Consider the following 21,559-nt stretch of genomic DNA (forward strand, 5'->3'; position numbering starts at 1 on the left):
AGAGTTGTAAACATTCAAAATTTGGGCTAATCGACCCAATCTGCCAGACTTGCCGACGGCAGCTTTAAAATTCCTCAATGGTTGTGTAAAACACTTTTACCTCCTCAAAAACAGCTCTGTTCACAGCGACCCGTTTTGAGTATAAGCAATATATCATCATATTGCTCAGAAAATCAATTATTGAGTGTTTAGGCTTTTTGAGGATAAAAAAAAAAGGAGTGAATGGATTTTTTTCTTTGTATTGTGTTTGTGTCCACACACTGCAAAGACACATTTATATGCAAACACCATAGAAAAGTGAATTTAGCATCCGATGACCCTTTTAAGCTTTCATGGCCAAATGTTTAAACCTCTACCATAGTAAAGTTCCTCTAACGGCTCGTTTACACGACACCATTTTCAACTAAACATGGAAAACTTTATGCAGTTTGGCCGCTCATTTACACGACAGCGCTGTTTTGGGGATCTGAAAACGTAAACTTTTAATAACAGCAGGGGCGTCATGCAAGCCAAAATTCTGGGGGGGCACAATCTGAGACGTTGCAATTGTTTTCTGACGGGTGATATGGATCATGTTAGGAGGGGTCAGAGGGTTTCTCCCCCTGAAAATTTTTCAATTCTGGCTGCTAAACATACCATTTCAATGCAGTTTGGGAGGGACAGAAATACCTTAACGGAGCTAGCAGCAATACCCTCCTCTATCTGAGGACTAAGTTAAAGTATCTATTTTGTAAGTTTATGTAAAAGACAGGTTGATGAAAGAACTGTAAGCTCAAATTCAAAAGCTTTTGAAGTCTACTTCATTAAAGCATGTTTACACACACACTTACTGTACACTTAGGCCTACTACACATGATTTTAAAAACAGTACCATTGCAGTTTTTATGTTATGATAATTGGTATGTGACCTAAGAACGATCTTACATTAAAGGTACATAACTGAGGTCTGACTTTGTGGTGCTCTGAAATTAAGTTATTTTAATATTAATATGTGATGAAGGACTTTGAAAGAAGTTTGACAGATTTCAGTGATGAATAAGGTTAACACTACCCCGTTTATTTGGAAATGGTTAATATTTGACAGAAATGTAAAAAGTAATCAAAACCGATCAGATAACGTTACTATGGCTTTGTATGGCAGTAAGTTAACGTTAGCCAACTAGTTTACGGTTAGACTAGGCTAGCTATCGATAACGTTACACTGACACAAGTTAATGCTCTGAATTCACAGCTAATATCAAATCCATAACTTTTTGATCAAGTTAAAATTTCCAGGTCAACCACAAATAATCCCACTACCTTTTAATATCATCCGATAACTAATTCAATGCCGATTTGTTGCTTTGCCCACTTACCACTTCAAGACCATCTGTAAAACATTGCCAGCTCAACGTGCGAGACGAGTGAGTTGCTTGAACATACACAGCAAATGTTATATATGTAGCTAATGTTGTGCTATATGAAGGTGACCACTAGGTCGCAGTAGTGTTCTGTAATTGACGGAGTTCTCGGTTGTAATAAAAACAGTTCAGAAGAAGTGAGTGAACCAGCCAAACGTGTATGAGTGTTTTCCTCTATGTGCAAATATCGAATTGTCTATATAAATACATTAGGAGGAAACATAATAGCAAAGATTCTAGAGCGCTCTAGATTTGATACACACAGACACCATATTAGGAAAAAGGGGCGGGCTGATGCATTGCTGACCGATTTATTACACATCCAGAAGAATACATTTGAGTCGTTATAGGCTCTGGTATATTATGGAGCATAATAGGAATAAAGTTGTGACAAAAAAATGATCAGGGAGGAAAAATCTGAGGGGGCACGTGCCCCCCCCTCACTTTGAATAGGCATGACGCCACTGAATAACAGGTTTCAAAGAGCAAGTTTTTTAATATGATACCGTTATCATCTCTGTGTAAACTACAAAAACATGAATTTGTGAAAACAGTGATGTCATATGTGCATTACGTGTGACTTCAGTTTCTGTCTCCCTCACCAGAGATAATCTAACACAATATAAGAGGAGTTTTTCTGCAAGAACACTATAGTTATACTATAGGTACCCCTTAAAAAGACTTAGACTCAAGTCCCTTCCGTCGTAAATATGGAGCTTTAAGCGATCTTGATCTTGATCATATCATTTACTTATAGTTGTAAGTCGGAAGATGTGCAGAATGTTTCTGTACCTTGAAACTTGAGATCAGCTTTAGGAGCTGAAGCCATCCTCAGCCAAGATATTAATATTGAGGTTTCCATAAACGTAGATGACCCCTGTGGTGAAACCAAGGAGACTTATTTTATTTATTTAAAGCAATTGTATTTTTTTATTAAAAACTATAGTATTGAGAATTAAATAGAAATCAATAATGTGTGTGTTTATGATCTTCTTTCATATATATATATATATATATATATATATATAAATATGCAAAATATATATTAATGGTATTAAAAACATGTTAAATATGCTAAATATAAGCATATTCTTATTTTTCTGGGGTGAATTAAACCTGCCGTGTTTTCCTGAGACTGATCTCTGTGTTTATGAATCCATATCTCACACTATCCTGTATATACTGTGATGATGAAGGACTGCAGTGTTTGTCATATCTCACACTATCCTGTATATACTGTGATGATGAAGGACTGCAGTGTTTGTCATATCTCAGTGTTTATGATGAGCTGTTCTTCAGTGTTTCTCAGTGGTTTGATGATCATGTGTTACGGTGGATCAGGTTCAGTGTCTCGAGAGGAATTCAGTGTTCGTTTCTCCAGCAGAAGTGGAGCAGGATTCATCAGACCTGAAGAGTGAGAGAAGAAGATTCTTACACACACACACACACACACACACACACACACACACACACACACACACACACACACACACACACACACACACACACACACACACACACACACACACGCCTGCAGGAAACCACAGATATCTAAAGTGTGTGTTTGTGCACAGGGCTGCAGTCAGATACACAAACCCCGCCCACATGAACAGAGGCTCCGCCCACTCATCATTATTAGTGCATTACCGCCCCCTACTGATTTTTACAGTATGTTATATCCTATTACCTCTCTATTTCTGACACTGAAACATAAATAAATATATATAACTGCTCTGTGGCTGCTGTAACCCAATGCCTTTTCGACTCACACAAACATAACTGTTAAAAAAAATATATAATAATATTTTTTTTTTTCTATTTTTAAAAACTCTATTGTTAGAGTACATGTACATTCACTCTTTCTGTTCAACTGCCAAAACAATGATGTAAAATTTAACAAGTTAGGACATTATACAGGGGATATCATAAACTCTTCCGTGTAGAAACTAAACTAGTGTTGTTGTTTTAATTAGGGCTATAATGAGAGAGAGAGAGAGAGAGAGAGAGAGAGAGAGAGAGAGAGAGAGAGAGAGAAAGAGAAAGTCTAGTCTTCAATTCCACATGAAACTGAGTGTTATTTGAAACCTACAGTTATTAAACATTGGTTTCTTCTGAAGACCGGTTTCATTTGAGACTGCAAAATACCAATTACATTAAACAGAATTAAGGCATCAAATAAAAAATAAGACATTAGGTCTAAGTGTCAGTGAATGTCTTTGTAAATTGTATCTGTATTGTTACTCCACAGAAGATTGATGTTAATACCACATCTGTCCTCTAGATGGCGCCATTAGATTCACAAACTCAAAGGCCTTTAGTTTCAGGATCAGAGACAGTGAAGAGAAATCAGAGAATCTGATCTGAAGCCCAATGAGGATCATCATGTGTCTCATATGAAGCAGGAACACATTTGATTTCTATAGGATCAGTGTTATTATGACTATAATCCACGTCCATGAGGATATCGACTCTGTAATGTAAAAGTCCCAGTGATAGCAGTGATACAACGAGAAGCTCCAGATATATAATCAGAAATAGAGAAATATGTGAAATAGGCCTAGAAATAGAAACTAACAGCAACATCTATGGAAGCACTTACATCTTTTTCTACAGTATTAGATCAAAACATAATAAAAGACTCACACTGTTCATGCAATGGTTTTACATCAGATATTCCTCCTTTCTGGACATTCTCAGTTACACCTTATTTAAACTTTGGGTAACATTATAAGTTCTCGTTTGTTAATTACATTAGTTTATATATGAGCTAAGAATGAACAATACTCATACAGCATATCAATCTTAGTTAATGTTAATTTCAACATATATACATTATTAGATCAAAAGTTGAATCCGTTAACATTAGTTGATGTACAAACAATAAATAATTGCATTTTTTATTAACTAACATTGACAAAGGTTATTAAATGTTGTACAAAAAAAAAGTTAGTTCATGTTAGTTAACACATTACCTAATGTTAAGAAGTGAGATCTTATTGAAAGTATTACTAAACTTTGTTTCTACTAAAATTTGCATTGACAATCATGAAGATTTGGGGAAAGAATGAAATCAATAAGACTCAGTTACTTACATTGTGTTTCTGGGTTTAGTCCTGTGATACGTTTCCTCATACAGTCTGTTATCATTCACCGTTATCCTGTTCATTTACTAAACATGTTCCTTGCTTTTTGTGTTTGCTCTGTACGTTTAAACCCTCCGTTCTCCTTTAGTCTCTGTCCGTTCTCGTTAATGTTCGTCTGGATTTCTCCTGGTTTTCTGGTGTTTGAGATTAAAGTGTGTTTGCTGGAATTATTCCTCTTTATATGAGTTTATATTGTACCACGTTACATAACACTTTATTGCTGAGAAAATGAATATTAGTTCAAATGAGCATTATAAAACAATGTTTTTTTTTATTATTATTATTTTTCAGACAATGGACAGTGTTGTATAAACGCATTTAAACACATTTGCATGGCGAAACCATCCAATAAGCACAATATAAATCATGTGATTGATTATCATGTGCACATGAAACGTCCTGGAATATAAAAAGAAAATAGGAACAGAGTAGTTTCTGTCATGTTTGTGTTTCTGAGAAACTTCTCCACCCGCATGAGTCATGGTGTTTTCCACCCCTGAACACACTAAACCAGTCCCTGGGGGTTTTCCAGTAAGACACATGCTGGAGGAAGGTTCACTCTGAGTCCAGTACGAGTAAGTGTGGCGAAAACCAAATGTGCCCGTCCCATTTCTCTATAAGCGGCTCAGATAAACCTATCATAATAATGTGCCTGCCCTATTTCTGTAGATGGGCTGTATCTCATTTTTGCAAGAATAAAAGTTCACAAGCTTCTCCCCCTCTTGGACTCATGGTCATGGATTCACATGTTATGGATTCACATGTCATGGATTCACAGCACTAGGACACCCAGCAGTGTTTCTTACATTTCTATTTAAAAAAGAAAGAAGAACAAAGGACGAAGAGAAGCAGGAAAAGCAGTGAAAACATGAAGCTGGTGAATCTTGGGAGATGGAGAAGCCGTATTTCAGACTGTAAGTAATAAATATCACCAAATATACAAACAGTGAATGTTTTCAGGATTATTTTGCTGCATAAAAAGTCTAAGAACTGATTTGTTTTTAGGAATGAGATAAAATATATCTCATTCTTATTTGACAATTATTTGTGTTTCTTCTCTCTAGACACGAACAACATGAAGAGGAAATATAAAGAGAGAGAGGATCTGCTTCCTTGTTGGATCGGTTATGTGATTTTGGCCCACAAGATTTATGGCCATATATATTTCCAATACAGTACATTTTTATTTTCAGTAAAACTTATTTTCCAGTATTTTTAATTATCGTTTGTGTAAATCTTGCACAGAGTTTCCTGTTGCCAGTACAGAGTGAAAGCCTGGTGTCTTTTATACATTGATCACCTCATCCTTTGAGGATTGTGTCACTCTCGATGAAACTGTACATGTCAGAATCCACACAGACACAGAATCTGGTGAAAGCCGATGAACGCACCAGTTGTGGGTGTGGCCATGTGATCATGTGATCATGAAACACCAGTCTGATCAGTTCTGGTTTCTGACATTAGTAACGCCCATCATGTCCCGTCCATAAAACCAAGCAATCCCAAAGTCTCACTGAACACACAAGTCCAGCAGTCTGAAGGAAACTTCTCCCTTAGATGTTCACTGCAGATCCTCATGTGTGACTTTATCATATTCAGTGATTATGAACATGAACGCTGGATAATCCTACATTTCCTCTCATCACAGGTGATATATTTGAACATCATTTTAAAATATTAATATGCGTTTTTAGGGCAGAAATGTCTTTAATTTTAAGTACTTTACTATTTTAAGGAGCTTTGTAATCAAACATTTTCATATGGATTATGGATTTGATCACTTGATTATTTGATATTTTAATGAAATACTTTAGTTGCGGTCATTTGTGATTTATTATTTGCTACAGTGTCACTCCAGAGAAGAGATTAATGAGTAAACGCATGAAGACAGGAGAGAAAGTGATGAAAACACAAACCAGTGAAAATGTAAACCTCATCAGATGGTGGAGCTGGTATGATATAAGACCGAACTGTGAGTAAAACAATATCAGCCGGTCACAATCCAAACCGTGGATCTTCTGATCATCAACACTAATACTCTAATGAGAGTCAGCTGACATATAGTTGCAAAGTCACTTATAATAGAATGTCGAAAGTAGACTATCAAAATAAAGTGATTAACCCTTTCATTCCTGGTGTCCTTCTGTGAGAACACAGATCCATTACACTCATTCAACATCATTCATTTCATTGTATTCTGAATAATTAAACCCATCTAATAATTAAACCCATCTAAAACCAATATTGATCTTTTATTATTAGCGTAAAAAAAAACGCTTCAACAACTGCACAGTAAAAACATTAGCATATCTCCTGGAAAGACATCCGAATTGTTCTTACTGTACATTACACAGTTATTTCCTTGTTCTAATGTTGTCTGTGGATGTGCTTGACTTGGGGATATTTTGGGGATATTTAATTTAATTTTATCAATCAATAAATTCCTCTTGAAAAAACTTTGTTGTATTATTTTAATTTAATACTGTGAAGCTGCTTTGATACAATCTGTATTGTGAAAAGCGCTATACAAATAAACTTGACTTGACTTGACTTGACTTGTAGAATTAATTCATCTGCTGTATTTAACTATGAAGATAACCAGATGTGTGTGTTTATCCTCAGTCTCCAAGTTTTCTTCTGGTGTGTCAGAGAAGACCAAATATCAGGTGAGATATTGATACATCATAAGCAGAGAGGAAACAAAGTTGCATTGCTGCAAAAAAATGATTTTCCAGCACAAATATCTAAACCAAGATTATTTTTAAATCAAGATACATTTACTGGAGAAAAGCAAAATGACTGAAGATATTAAGTCTTGTTTCTAATGGATTAAAACAATAACAAATATATGCAAATGGAGTCAGAAATATAATCTTGTTTTCCTTTCTTTTTTTCTTTTTCTTTTTTTTTTTTCTGACCACTTTGGCAGATATTTGTTCTTGTTTTAATCATAAACTCACTTCATTTGAATGAATGTTTAGAGTTTAGTTTTATGTTTACTAAACTAATAACTAAGATTCAATCTTAAGATTAAGATTATGAAACAAGTGCTATATAAATAAAGGAGACTTGACTTGACTAATAAATGCTGTAGAAGTATTGTTCATTTTTAGTTTATGTTAACTACTGAACCTTATTGTGAAGTGTTACCCATAATTTTAACATGTAGGCTAATATTTAAAAATGATTCAATAATATTTAAGATGATGAATGTGATTTGAGTATTAAGCATAATTTCATACGGGCATCTATGATGCTTCAGTTGCTACAGTTTTTCAGTTATGACTTTATTATTAATGTATCTTGTTATTATTTTCAGAAACAGCCACTAAAGTCTCTGGACTCTCAGGCTCCTGACAGCATCTTCACTCGTGATGTCAAAGGATAAAAACAGGGACTCATCCTTTGCTTTTCCGTTCTTTCCACGTTTACTGTGCCTTCGTTGCCCATATTGCTGCTTGCATACTGTTGTTGTATTATATTTTTCTTCTAAATCTAAAGTGTTATTTAAATTCATATTTTGCATTACAGGCCACAGTTACTTCCATTCATTTAAAATTGTTACAAAAAGCAATCTGCCTTTTTCATGTTAAAAAAGGTATTTATCATGATGAACTGAAGCATGTTGTTGCTGCTGTTTTCTGTAAAAAAAAAAAAAAGTTTTCTATAATAATTTTTATAATGATTTATGTTTTTCGCGTGCATATGATACGCACTTTATTGCGTGTAATACACACTCACCCCACACACCACTAATCCTAACCAAACGTGTAATACACACTCACCCCACACACCACTAATCCTAACCAAACGTGTAATACACACTCACCCCACACACCACTAATCCTAACCAAACGTGTAATACACACTCACCCCACACACCACTAATCCTAACCAAACGTGTAATACACACTCACCCCACACACCACTAATCCTAACCAAACGTGTAATACACACTCACCCCACACACCACTAATCCTAACCAAACGTGTAATACACACTCACCCCACACACCACTAATCCTAACCAAACGTATAATACACACTCACCACACACACCACTAATCCTAACCAAACGTATAATACACACTCACCCCACACACCACTAATCCTAACCAAACGTGTAATACACACTCACCACACACCACTAATCCTAACCAAACGTGTAATACACACTCACCACACACCACTAATCCTAACCAAACGTATAATACACACTCACCCCACACCACTAATCCTAACCAAACGTATAATACACACTCACCCCACACCACTAATCCTAACCAAACGTGTAATACACACTCACCACACACCACTAATCCTAACCAAACGTATAATACACACTCACCCCACACCACTAATCCTAACCAAACGTGTAATACACACTCACCACACACCACTAATCCTAACCAAACGTATAATACACACTCACCCCACACACCACTAATCCTAACCAAACGTATAATACACACTCACCACACACACCACTAATCCTAACCAAACGTATAATACACACTCACCCCACACACCACTAATCCTAACCAAACGTGTAATACACACTCACCACACACCACTAATCCTAACCAAACGTATAATACACACTCACCCCACACACCACTAATCCTAACCAAACGTATAATACACACTCACCACACACACCACTAATCCTAACCAAACGTATAATACACACTCACCACACACACCACTAATCCTAACCAAACGTGTAATACACACTCACCACACACCACTAATCCTAACCAAACGTATAATACACACTCACCCCACACACCACTAATCCTAACCAAACGTATAATACACACTCACCCCACACACCACTAATCCTAACCAAACGTATAATACACACTCACCCCACACACCACTAATCCTAACCAAACGTGTAATACACACTCACCACACACCACTAATCCTAACCAAACGTATAATACACACTCACCCCACACACCACTAATCCTAACCAAACGTATAATACACACTCACCACACACACCACTAATCCTAACCAAACGTATAATACACACTCACCACACACACCACTAATCCTAACCAAACGTGTAATACACACTCACCACACACCACTAATCCTAACCAAACGTGTAATACACACTCACCACACACCACTAATCCTAACCAAACGTGTAATACACACTCACCACACACCACTAATCCTAACCAAACGTGTAATACACACTCACCACACACCACTAATCCTAACCAAACGTGTAATACACACTCACCACACACCACTAATCCTAACCAAACGTGTAATACACACTCACCACACACCACTAATCCTAACCAAACGTGTAATACACACTCACCACACACCACTAATCCTAACCAAACGTATAATACACACTCACCCCACACACCACTAATCCTAACCAAACGTATAATACACACTCACCCCACACACCACTAATCCTAACCAAACGTGTAATACACACTCACCACACACACCACTAATCCTAACCAAACGTATAATACACACTCACCCCACACACCACTAATCCTAACCAAACGTGTAATACACACTCACCACACACACCACTAATCCTAACCAAACGTATAATACACACTCACCCCACACACCACTAATCCTAACCAAACGTATAATACACACTCACCCCACACACCACTAATCCTAACCAAACGTATAATACACACTCACCCCACACACCACTAATCCTAACCAAACGTGTAATACACACTCAACACACACCACTAATCCTAACCAAACGTATAATACACACTCACCCCACACACCACTAATCCTAACCAAACGTATAATACACACTCACCCCACACACCACTAATCCTAACCAAACGTATAATACACACTCACCCCACACACCACTAATCCTAACCAAACGTGTAATTCACACTCACCACACACCACTAATCCTAACCAAACGTGTAATACACACTCACCACACACACCACTAATCCTAACCAAACGTATAATACACACTCACCCCACACACCACTAATCCTAACCAAACGTGTAATACACACTCACCCCACACACCACTAATCCTAACCAAACGTGTAATACACACTCACCCCACACACCACTAATCCTAACCAAACGTATAATACACACTCACCACACACACCACTAATCCTAACCAAACGTGTAATACACACTCACCACACACCACTAATCCTAACCAAACGTATAATACACACTCACCCCACACACCACTAATCCTAACCAAACGTATAATACACACTCACCCCACACACCACTAATCCTAACCAAACGTGTAATACACACTCACCACACACACCACTAATCCTAACCAAACGTGTAATACACACTCACCACACACACCACTAATCCTAACCAAACGTATAATACACACTCACCCCACACACCACTAATCCTAACCAAACGTGTAATACACACTCACCCCACACACCACTAATCCTAACCAAACGTATAATACTCACCACACACCACTAATCCTAACCAAACGTGTAATACACACTCACCCCACACACCACTAATCCTAACCAAACGTATAATACACACTCACCACACACACCACTAATCCTAACCAAACGTGTAATACACACTCACCACACACCACTAATCCTAACCAAACGTGTAATACACACTCACCACACACCACTAATCCTAACCAAACGTGCAATACACACTCACCACACACCACTAATCCTAACCAAACGTATAATACACACTCACCCCACACACCACTAATCCTAACCAAACGTATAATACTCACCACACACACCACTAATCCTAACCAAACGTATAATACACACTCACCCCACACACCACTAATCCTAACCAAACGTGTAATATGTAGTACTCCTGTAAGTAACAAGACAATGAAGAGAAGAACGCATTTGTGATGGCTTCTCGTCTCTGCATTTACTACGAATCAATAAAAGTATATGCATATTACAACTGTAAACATTTTGCATATTCAGGGTTTACAATTGCCAAAGTGACACCCTAATAGATCATTTTTATATATAAAACACTTTAACTAGCATTTACCCTTTATCTAAATAATAACATGAGAATGATGATGTAAAACACATTAAGAATCCACTCCCTATTCTCAGTTTAGAACACATACAAGTTCGTTGTCTGATGTATTACATTGAATGACAAGACATGTGAAATTCACTCAACTACATTCACTACATTCACTCAAATGTAACGCATTACACAGTTTACAGACATCACCGTCGATTACGACCACGTATGTAAATTAGAAATAATTTATAACACTAAACAATATTATACGTTATAGATTCGAATAGTATTTATACTTTAATCAATTATGTGGCGGACTCTGGCGCTAATCGCAGAGCACTTATGCTAACCATGTGCTCAACATGACAAACTCATGACGCGCTATTCATATAACAAAACAACTGCGTTAAACACGCGCACAACTCATTCATATTATATTAACAGTGTTTATGCTTAAATCGGAAGTGTGTTTTGCATTATACTTTGCAGTTACCTGTAAGTAACAAGACAATGAAGAGAAGAACGCATTTGTGATGGCTTCTCGTCTCTGCATTTACTACGAATGAAGCATCACTCGCGTGCGGGTTACTATGCGATGCGTGCGATGACGTCATCACGCTGGTATGCCAAGCGAAAATAATGCTATGAATAAATGCACATAACACACACTCCTTTTTAAACATAAAGCACAAATAAACATTTAAACCATATTTAAAAGTATTGGAAAATTAACATCACACTATATTACAAAGAAATGTTCAAACACAAACGGCCTGTACTCACTATTACACTCTCCCCTACAGGATAAAATGTCGTCCCGACATCTACCAATGCCCTTCTCAATCAATCTTAATCAATTTTTGCTTTCTGTTAAACCAATGTCTTTCTTTCTTTTTTTTTTTCACACTCATGCCACGGTGATAATTCACATCATTTTTTTTTCACATTCTTCAATGGAATCATAACAATTACAATGGCACCAAGACTGAAAGTCCTCTTTTTTTATATATAATTCAATTGGCGAATGTCATATATTGACAAAAGTCTCAAAGTTCAGCAACAATAGTCCATTTGGCAGAATTGTCGTCAGGAAAGGACAACAAAAAAAAACCATCTCACTTATGCCAAACGAGAACAGTCCATTTGAAGCTTAGAACAGCTTAACGTGGCTGTGTTCAGAGCCCTAAAACAGTCCATGTTCCCTAAATCGCACAGCAGTATCTGCTTTGCTGTTCACTTGAGTTCGCTATTGATTGTCCATTGTTCATGTATGTTTTCCAGGCTCTTCAGTGTGCATATTAGAAAGGGCAGTTCATAACTTATCAAATGTTCCAGTATGTATGACCACATATCAACAGTCCATATCAACAGTCCATATTATTCGCACCCCAAAGGCACTTGGTAGTATAACCAAAACAGTAGATTAACTTAAAGATATGGTAGTACACAGTTAGTAGCAAAAAGGTGGGGCTTGGTGATAATAAAAGGGTATTGTTGTCCAAGTGTTTGGGACTCTGAAATCCTGATAATAGTCACCACTCATGCTCTGCACATTGCGACATACTGGTGTCCCAAAGGTGTCGTAAGTGAACTTTTTTGGAGGTCGTCGCATTCTCGCTGTTAACTTGTTTTGTTCCCCTGAGTGCATGTTTTTCTGTTCTTGTGTTGCAGGTGCTCCTCTCTCAACTAACTCTATTTCCTCAGACTCAGCAGTTGATCCGGTCTCCTGAGCTTCCTGCCTGTCTCTTGTGTCGTTGACTTGTCTCTCTTCTCCAGGCACAGTTTCCAATTCAGCTTGGGTTGACTGTGGATGTTGTTCATGAGCTAGTTCATGGGTACCTACTGATGATTCAGGTAAGTCTGACTCCCTTGATAACACATCTCTATTTGTCTCATGTTGTCCATCTGTCCTTTTGTCTCTTTGTTGGCATTCCACTCTGAAGCTGTACTCATCTTCATCACTTTCACTGTTGGCCTCTGGCACATACTCTCTGTTCCTTCCAAGCTGACCCCTTTTTTTCCTCTGTTGGTTAGGTGTGGAGTCCTTTTTCTCTGCAATGGCTGACGGTAAGTAATCGCATGGTAGAAGTAGATTTCTGTGTAAGACTCTTGACCTTCCTTTCCCCTGCTCAGGTTTCACCTCGTAAATAGGGACATCCTCCATGGCTTGACGGATTACAACATGAACTTCGTCCTCCCAGTAGTTCCTTAGCTTTCCAGGACCCCCTCGCGGAGTGAGATTTTTCACAAGGACTCGGCTTCCAGGGTACAGGTCAGCGCATCTTACTTTGTGGTCGTAGTTTCGCTTGTTCCTTTCAGCAGACTTTTTTGCATGGTCCCGTGCAATCTCGTAAGCCTCTTGCATCCCCTTTGTCCAGCGTTCTACATACTCTCGTTGATTAGTGGTGCCGCGGTCCTGGTCAAGTCCGAACAACGCATCAACAGGGAGTCTTGGGGAGCGACCAAACAACAGGTAAAATGGCGAGAAGCCGGTAACCTCACATTTAGTGCAGTTGTATGCGAAGACTAGTTTGTTAAGTGCCTCCTTCCAATTGGATTTCTCTTTCTCTGTCAGAGTCTTGAGCATCTGTAGTATTGTTCGATTGAACCTTTCCACCTGGCCATTTCCTTGCGGATGGTAAGGGGTTGTTCTTGATGCTGTAATACCACTGTACTTCCTTAGTTGGTCAAACAACTGGTTCTCAAATTCTCCACCTTGGTCGTGGTGGATCCTCGAAGGGAATCCGAACTTAAGGGCAAAGTCATTGAACAGTCGGTCAGCCACCGTTTTGCCTGATTTTGATGTGGTAGCATAGGCTTGAACAAATCGTGTAAAGTGATCGATGACGACGAGAATGTACTCGTATCCTCCTTTGCACTTATCTAGATGGAGAAAATCAATCGAGACCAGCTCAAACGGGTAAGTTGTCTTGATGCTCTTTAACGGTGCTCGTATCTCCCGGCATGGTTTTTTCTGCTTAATGCATGGACACGCCCTTAGGACATAATGCTCAATATCCTTCTGCATCTGTGGCCAGAAAAAACGGTCTCTAATAAGGCTTGTTGTCCTATCCAGCCCTTGGTGGCCCATCTCATCGTGTAGTTCCCTCAGGACAATGTGCTTGAACTTGGCCGGTAACACGAGCTGAGTCCGCTGTGACGTTTTACGGTACAGTATGCCATGTTCATCTAACTGTAACTTATCCCATTCTCGGATTAAACCCCTGAACTTTGGGTTGACTGCCCGCCACTGCTTTGAGCCTGGCCGGGACCCAGACTGTAAGTGCTCGACGATAACGTTGATGTCCTTATCGTCACTCTGTGCCTGTCGAATCTCCTCTTTTGACAATGACGTTGGTGATGCTTCATCTGTGTCTCTCCATGCCATTACATCCTCGCATTTGACAGCCATGTTGGGACCCAGCTCATCCTGGATTTCAACTGCTTGTATCATTGCTCCGATGCAATCTGATGGAAGCTCCTCTGTGTACTCTTTCATCACAGTCTCTACGTCCAACGGCATCCTAGACAACGTGTCTGCATCCACATTCTCTCTTCCTGGCCGGTAGCGGATTGTGAAATGGAAGTCTGCCAACTCACCGACCCATCGACACCCGGTTGCATTGAGTTTTGCAGACGAGAGTACATAGGTCAACGGATTATTATCGCTGTACACAGTGAAAGTTGGGGCGTAATATAAATAGTCCCTGAATTTTTCAGTCACAGCCCACTTTAGGGCGAGGAATTCCAGCTTCCCGCTGTGGAGGTGGTAGTTCTTCTCAGCCGCTGTCAATGTTCTGGACCCATAAGCAATCACCCTCAACTTTCCACCTTGCCGTTGATATAGAACAGCCCCCAGGCCTTGATTTGATGCATCTGTATGCAGGATGAATGGTTCAGAGAAATCTGGAAACCCTAACACGGGTGGTCGGACCAAGCACTCAATCAATTTCTCCCAGACTTCTTGGTAATCCGCTGTCCATTCAATCCGCTGGTTTGATGGCACCCCAGAACCCTTCTTGTTCCTTTCTGTCCTTTTCTTGGCCCTTGCTGGACTTTCCCCATCATTGGCTTTGCCCTTCAAAAGGTTATACAGCGGACTGGCAATTCTTGAAAAATCCTTTATGTACCGACGATAGTAGCTGAGCAGGCCCAAGATCTTACGTAGCTCGCCTACAGTGCCTGGTCGCTTCTCCTTCAAAGCTGTTACAGCAGCCGTATCGGCTGGGTCCAGGCGGCTACCCTCTGCAGACACAATTCTGCCCAGGTATCTCACTTCGTTCTTGAACATGTCACATTTCCGTGGCTTTAGTTTAATCCCATGGGTACATAGTTGCCTCAGTACTCTCCTCACTGCCTCCACTTGGTCATCAAATGACTTCGTGAAGACCAAGATGTCGTCCAGATATGGCACGCAGATCTCGTCTCTCATTCCCTCCAAACATTTCTCCATGAACCGCTGGAACGCTGCTGGAGCATTCATAAGGCCAAAGGGGATGCGAATCCATTCATATAAACCCCAGGGGGTTGTGAATGCTGTTAGTGGCCTGCTCTCTGGGGTCATGAAGCCTTGGTGATACGCCTTCCCTTGGTCGAGCAGAGAGAACCACGAATTGCCCCCCAGGCCATCTAAGACGTCCTGCACTCGAGGAATCGGCTGTCGGTCAGGTACTGTCTTCCGATTCAGGTCCCTGTAATCGATACACAGTCTGAGGCTGCCATCCTTTTTCCGGACACACACAATTGGCGAAGAATAAGAGGAGTTGGACTTTTCTACCCACCCTTGAGCTATTAAGTCCTGTAGGTAGTCTTTCATCTCCTGGTACGGGCTTTGGAACTGAATTGTATGTCCGAGCTACAGGTGTATTGTCGTTCAAGGAAAGACTCATTTGAAGTCCCTTTGCACAACCAATGTCGTCGTCAGATTTTGAGAAAGCTTGGCACTCCTCCCTTAACATCTGCTTCACTTGTTGTTGTTGCCGTGCAGTTAGATGGCTCAAGTCGACCGGTGGGTCCCACAGGCTGTCTTCCTCTGTTCCCCTTGGCGTTTCCTCGACCGTAACCTGAGTCACAGATCCTGTTCCCCTTGGAGAGATCATAGTCGCAGGTAAGACTGATTTAACTGGTTGCACTATGCCCAGCTCCACTCTACCTCCTAGGATAATATCGTGGTCGGTCTCGTTCTGCACGCTCAGAATGACTGAAGGGCGGGTACCTTTTTTCACCTCCAGCAGAGTGTCAAACAGTTCTAGGCCCTCAGGGTGTTGAGGGTTGACACATGGCTCAAACAGCAACACACTGTCTTGTCTCACATGTGGCATTTTAACTTTGCACTGTATTTGCATGATTGTGTGCTTTGGTATGTTCACAGATCCCTGGGCAGTACTCACTGTATACTCGCCGAGATCATCAGCTGTCACCAGATTGATGAAGGTATGGACTTTGTCTCTTTTCAGGTTGGGAAATGCGCTTACAACGGTTTGGTACAGCTGCCTGATAGTCACTTTGTCCGAATTGTCTGTATCTTTTTGTTTCATCACTTGCTCGATTACATTAAATCCAATGATAGGTTTAGGGAGTTGCTGACCCTTTAAAACAAGCATAGGAATGACTAATTCTTTCACTCTTTCAGCAGGGGAGGCCAACTTGAACGTCACCTCAACCCATCCTCCGTACGGCATGTCAGTACCATTGGCTGCCACAAGGTGTAGACGTTCAGGTGTTTCTGTGGCTTCAGAAATATCTCTCAGTCTGACTTCTGGTATGTAGCTGTCTTTCCACTGCTCATCAATAATACACACCTGGGAGCCTGTGTCCCATAAAGCCTCTGTCTCATGTCCTTGCAAATAGCAGGCCACCAGGCATTGCCTGCCAACTAGGGAAGTTATTGGAGAATGCTGATTAACTCGGCATTCGGCTGTTATTATGCTGTCTATGTCATGAGGCACATGGTATTGCAGGTTGCGTTTGAACTGTCGTGTTGTGCGTCGTCGGGACGTGGTCGTCTCTTGGGTCACTCCCTGTCCCTTTGGAGCAACCCTTCCCCGTTTAACTGAACCTCCCTCTGGTTTCTCGTACCCCGTACTCTGCAACCAGCTGCATAATGTTCGCTGCTGCTGCAATAATAGCAATGGGTGCACTGCTCCATGGTTCCTCTCTGTTGGCAGTGAAAACATTGTCTAGCTTGCTGACGTCTGGGCTGTTGATACTGGCGTTGGTGTTGCGACAACCGTTCATTTGGGTACTGTCGTGTGACCGGGTTTAGTGACTGACTGGCTTGGGGTGGTATTTGAAAGTGATGGCGCTGGGGCTGCTGTCGTTGAGCAAAATGAGTCAGGGCATGGAGTGGCTGTGGTGCTGTGTACTGTTGCTGTGATACAGCACCAAATTGCGGATGTTGCGATTGAAGTTGATAATGTTGTTGCTCATGTTTGACTGAATCCGGACTCTGGGCTTGATGACCTGGCACTGGGCTCCACTCTGGCGGCAGCTGGCTGATCTGTGGCATGTTCTGCGGATGACGGCGTGCCGCTGTCACTGCTAACTCTTCATTGTTAACTGCAAAGCACTGCTGTGATGCAACTTGTGGCTGCTGAATTTGCTCTTTGATCTGCATAATGTCATCGCTAAGTCTTTTTAACTGAGACATCAAGTCGAACTTTGACTGTTTAGGCAGACATTTTTGTACAGGGACGGGTTCATCAAGCTGGGTGGCGTGAACAATAGCTTGGCGTTCTGTTTTCCGCTTGTTCTGCCTCTCTGACTCATGAGAACATGCAACATTTAATTTTTCTAGCAATACTTCATCGGAGATTGCGGCGTCAGAAAGATACGGCTGTAAGTCGCTCTGAACACGGTCGTTTTGCAAGCCCGTTAAAACTGAATGCAGAAACATGTTCTGCACTAAAACAGGGTCATACTTCAGCCCAGATTCATCTTCTTGCGAGGCAAACAGAATTTTTTGTCTCAGGTCAAGAGCCCGTATCAGGAAGTTTTGGGGGGTCTCTTTGCTACGCTGGCCCTCGGTGGTCAATTGTTTGTATAATTCAGTTGCATTTTTTTCTTGATAATGAGAACGGAGAATGCGTCTCAGAGTAGGAAGAGTTAAACCAGCTTTCCCTTCAAGATAGCTACGCAGCTGAAGCCCAGGTGTAATGGATCTGATTACTGCATCTATGATTTCCTGTTCAGGATATCCCTTGCCCAACCCACTCTCGATTTGACGAGCGAGACTAGAGAATGATAATCGGTCCTTTTGGCCTGGTTCACCGATCAAGCCTGAGATTTTAAACTCTTTATGCCAAATGACTGGCGCGCTGTGTCTCTGGGGCAGTTGTGAATGGTCTGTCCGCCTCCTATCGGATGTTGCCGGCGCCCCCGATGTGGTGTGTGCTACAGCAGTATTAATATGCATAGCCTGAAATGACTCAGTTACAGTACTACTTTCTCTCACTGGTCTCTGGGCCGTGTTCATGTCTCTTTCAACGTGTCCTGGCTCCACCCATTTTTCTGGATTGTCAGCAGTAGCCACTGTGAGGTCACTTATCTTCTCATGAATACACAATAACTCTGCCATGCCACTATCCTCTAGTTCTTCCAGCTCACTCCTCAATAAATGACTGCTGATATACTTTATGAGTGAGAGGCGGGTCACATCTTTCACTGACGGGATGTGTAAAAAGGAGCAGAGTTCTATTAATTTCTCTCTTGACAGTGTGCATAATTTTTCTCCTATCTCCTCCTGAAGACTTTCAAGCGCATCCATTCTTCCTTTTCTTTTCTTTTTTTCCTCTACAGTATTTAGCAGTGTTGAAAGTGGTGGTTACCTCACTGACCTGGGTGCCGTCGCTTCTGAACTCACTGTGTCTCAAGCGCACGCACCACTAAATCGGCCTTGTCTCTCCACTTCACTCTGCAGCCTCACTGCTGTACGTCTGGGTAAGAGATGAATGTGACTGGGTGGTTCTCGCTGATGAAGGAGTCAGACCACCCAACAATCATCCCAGCGGGGCCTCCAAAATATGTAGTACTCCTGTAAGTAACAAGACAATGAAGAGAAGAACGCATTTGTGATGGCTTCTCGTCTCTGCATTTACTACGAATCAATAAAAGTATATGCATATTACAACTGTAAACATTTTGCATATTCAGGGTTTACAATTGCCAAAGTGACACCCTAATAGATCATTTTTATATATAAAACACTTTAACTAGCATTTACCCTTTATCTAAATAATAACATGAGAATGATGATGTAAAACACATTAAGAATCCACTCCCTATTCTCAGTTTAGAACACATACAAGTTCGTTGTCTGATGTATTACATTGAATGACAAGACATGTGAAATTCACTCAACTACATTCACTACATTCACTCAAATGTAACGCATTACACAGTTTACAGACATCACCGTCGATTACGACCACGTATGTAAATTAGAAATAATTTATAACACTAAACAATATTATACGTTATAGATTCGAATAGTATTTATACTTTAATCAATTATGTGGCGGACTCTGGCGCTAATCGCAGAGCACTTATGCTAACCATGTGCTCAACATGACAAACTCATGACGCGCTATTCATATAACAAAACAACTGCGTTAAACACGCGCACAACTCATTCATATTATATTAACAGTGTTTATGCTTAAATCGGAAGTGTGTTTTGCATTATACTTTGCAGTTACCTGTAAGTAACAAGACAATGAAGAGAAGAACGCATTTGTGATGGCTTCTCGTCTCTGCATTTACTACGAATGAAGCATCACTCGCGTGCGGGTTACTATGCGATGCGTGCGATGACGTCATCACGCTGGTATGCCAAGCGAAAATAATGCTATGAATAAATGCACTTAACACACACTCCTTTTTAAACATAAAGCACAAATAAACATTTAAACCATATTTAAAAGTATTGGAAAATTAACATCACACTATATTACAAAGAAATGTTCAAACACAAACGGCCTGTACTCACTATTACATAATACACACTCACCACACACACCACTAATCCTAACCAAACGTGTAATACACACTCACCACACACCACTAATCCTAACCAAACGTATAATACACACTCACCCCACACACCACTAATCCTAACCAAACGTGTAATACACACTCACCCCACACACCACTAATCCTAACCAAACGTATAATACACACTCACCCCACACCACTAATCCTAACCAAACGTGTAATACACACTCACCACACACCACTAATCCTAACCAAACGTGTAATACACACTCACCACACACACCTCTAATCCTAACCAAACGTGTAATACACACTCACCACACACACCACTAATCCTAACCAAACGTATAATACACTCACCCCACACCACTAATCCTAACCAAACGTATAATACTCACCACACACACCACTAATCCTAACCAAACGTATAATACACTCACCCCACACACCACTAATCCTAACCAAACGTGTAATACACACTCACCACACACCACTAATCCTAACCAAACGTGTAATACACACTCACCACACACCACTAATCCTAACCAAACGTATAATACTCACCACACACCACTAATCCTAACCAAACGTGTAATACACACTCACCCCACACACCACTAATCCTAACCAAACGTGTAATACACACTCACCACACACACCTCTAATCCTAACCAAACGTGTAATACACACTCACCACACACACCACTAATCCTAACCAAACGTATAATACACTCACCCCACACCACTAATCCTAACCAAACGTATAATACACACTCACCCCACACCACTAATCCTAACCAAACGTATAATACACTCACCCCACACCACTAATCCTAACCAAACGTATAATACACACTCACCCCACACACCACTAATCCTAACCAAACGTATAATACACTCACCCCACACCACTAATCCTAACCAAACGTATAATACACACTCACCCCACACACCACTAATCCTAACCAAACGTATAATACACTCACCCCACACCACTAAT

General features: G+C 40.4%; 1 protein-coding gene and 1 long non-coding RNA gene across 3 annotated transcripts in view; both read left to right on the forward strand.

Moving 5' to 3' along the window:
* The window catches only part of LOC309476989 (uncharacterized protein), a 423,389-nt gene that overhangs the window by 17,087 nt on the left and 384,743 nt on the right, over positions 1 to 21,559 (forward strand). The gene's annotated exons all lie outside the window — the stretch shown is intronic.
* LOC309477024 lies at positions 5,254 to 8,325 on the forward strand. Its single transcript, XR_014198472.1, has 5 exons — positions 5,254 to 5,457; positions 5,608 to 6,191; positions 6,391 to 6,515; positions 7,166 to 7,209; positions 7,863 to 8,325. It is a non-coding gene; the product is annotated as an uncharacterized lncRNA (long non-coding RNA).

Source organism: Leuciscus leuciscus (assembly GCF_965113295.1).
Source record: "Leuciscus leuciscus genome assembly, chromosome: 16".
In the NCBI taxonomy this organism is placed as follows: Eukaryota; Metazoa; Chordata; class Actinopteri; order Cypriniformes; family Leuciscidae; genus Leuciscus; species Leuciscus leuciscus.